General features: G+C 44.2%; 1 pseudogene across 1 annotated transcript; it reads left to right on the forward strand.

Moving 5' to 3' along the window:
- The first annotated feature begins 1,182 nt into the window (after window positions 1-1,182).
- Window positions 1,183-1,664, forward strand: LOC309972250 (low molecular weight phosphotyrosine protein phosphatase-like; annotated as a pseudogene). Its single transcript has one exon. The product of its transcript is annotated as a low molecular weight phosphotyrosine protein phosphatase-like (transcript).
- The last annotated feature ends 567 nt before the right edge of the window (window positions 1,665-2,231 follow it).

The raw sequence follows: 2,231 nt of genomic DNA on the forward strand, positions 1-2,231 counted from the left end.
ATCTCCAATTCCAACCTACGGCTATTCAATTTTATGCAAAGGGCCAGAGTTATTTCGTATTTAATAATTAAATATTCTAATGTATGTCCTTCTATCAGATGGACAAATTAGACACTAAGTAGAAAGTATTCCTTACTTCCATAAATGATTTTTTTAACTTATTTTTATTCTGTCTTATGAGTTTAATCTCACATGTCTGAAATAACAACACTGGAGGTGGGCAGAGCTCAGAAGTCTGAGGTGCAGCATGGGTTTCTTTGAACAATAATTAATCTCTATTCCAAGTAATTTGCATCATTCTATTCTCCAAATTTCTAGGAAATATTTACCCACCAATTGCAAGCCACAAAACAATGCAAAAGCACAAAAGAACAAAGAAACAAAAAAGATATAAAACCTACCTTGAGGGCTTCCCTGGTGGCGCAGTGGTTGAGAGTCCGCCTGCCGATGCAGGGGTCACGGGTTCGTGCCCCGGTCCCGGAAGATCCCACATGCCGCGGAGCGGCTGGGCCCGTGAGCCATGGCCGCTGAGCCTTGGTGTCCGGAGCCTGTGCTCCGCAGCAGGAGAGGCCACAACAGTGAGAGGCCCGTGTACTGCAAAAAAAATAAATAAATAAATAAAACCTACCCTGACAATAGGAGACACTAGGAACTAGTCATACAATTTCTTGTCTTAAGAAAGTCTAAGACATTTAAAGATGAAAAGGTCGAGCAAAGTGAAAAGTATCCCATTTCAAGGAGAATCCAAAGAAAGCATCCATTACATGTAAACACTTTTATATTCTGATTTTTTTAAAAAAAAAAAAGTAAGAGATTCTAAAGACATTATTTGGTAATGATTGTGGATCAAATTTCTGACTCGAAAGAGCTCCATTTTCTATATCTTAGCTAAACTTACAGATTTGGCCATTTGATGAATGAGGCCCTCAAATTATAAGATTTTCATGAACTGCAGAACTGTGTCTTTAACAAAAATACTACATAAGAAAAAAAAAAAGCTGAACTTAGGCACAACTCTCCTATTCTGAGATTTTGCTAACCTCTGATATACATAATAACTAAATTGGCTGGGAACTGAAGACTTGCTGTCCTTAATTTCACTTTTATGCAAAGGCGAGAATGTCATTCATTCAGGCATCAATCTTAATTAAGACTCCTTGGTGCGGGTGGTGGGGGGGGAAGATGGCCGAGCAGGTGACCAAGTCGGGGGGTGTTCGTGTGTCTGGGTAACATCTGTCTATTACCCACTGCAGAAGCAGTCTTCAGGAAACTTGTAACTGATCAAAGCGTTTCAGATACTTGGAGGATGGACAGTGCAGCGACGTCCACGTATGAACTAGGAAACCCTCCTGATTATCGGGGGGCAGGCTTGCATGAAGAAGCATGGTACTCCCATGAGTCACGTTGCCCAGCAGGTTACCAAAGAAGACTTTGCCGCTGCTTTTGACTGTATACTACGTATGGATGAAAGCAACCGTAGAGATTTGAATAGAAAAAGTAACCAAGTTAAAAACTGCAGAGCGAAAATTGAACTACTTGTGAGCTACGAGCCACAAAAACAACTCATTTTTGAAGACTGCTATGACGGCAGTGACGTTCACTTTGAGACCATCTACCAGCAGTGCGTGCAGTGCTGCAGAGCTGCCCTGGAGAAGGTCTGCTGACCCGGGTCCAGTCCTGCGCGGCCCAAGCTCAACCCCAGAGCCCGGGGACTCAGTCGAGTGTCACAGTGTCACCCTTCCCTAGCTCAAGGCCACAGGCCTTTCTTCAGTTGACTCACGTTTCTTACCTTAAAAAATAATTGTAGATGGAAATCAGTTGTGTTTGGCGGAAGAATAAATAAAAATTTTTGATTCAGACAGTTTACGAGGTGAAGAAGAATCAGAAAGCAGTGCTCCCACTGTCCATTTTGGATGATGTGTGATGTTCGCCCGTCTGCTCAGGGTCAGGCAGTAGTCCGGGCAGAGTAAGTGCATAAGTAAGCAAGTTGCTTCCACTTGAGTCATCTGTTCATGGAAGAAGCTGGAGGCCCTGCAGCCATAGCGGCCTTGCCCCGCTACCTCCATCTTCAGCAGAGTGTGGGTTCTCCTCCTTGGGGCTGCAGCCCCAAGACAGGTCCCCATGGGGAGGACTAGATGAGCAACAGCTCTCCTCCACTCACTGTTTATAGTTGGCGACCCAAAATCCTGGGAGCACACAGGCACAGATCAGTCTGAGTGACGGTCGCTTAG

The sequence above is a fragment of the Leucopleurus acutus genome (genome assembly GCF_964270905.1).
Source record: "Leucopleurus acutus genome assembly, chromosome: 15".
Taxonomy (NCBI): Eukaryota; Metazoa; Chordata; class Mammalia; order Artiodactyla; family Delphinidae; genus Leucopleurus; species Leucopleurus acutus.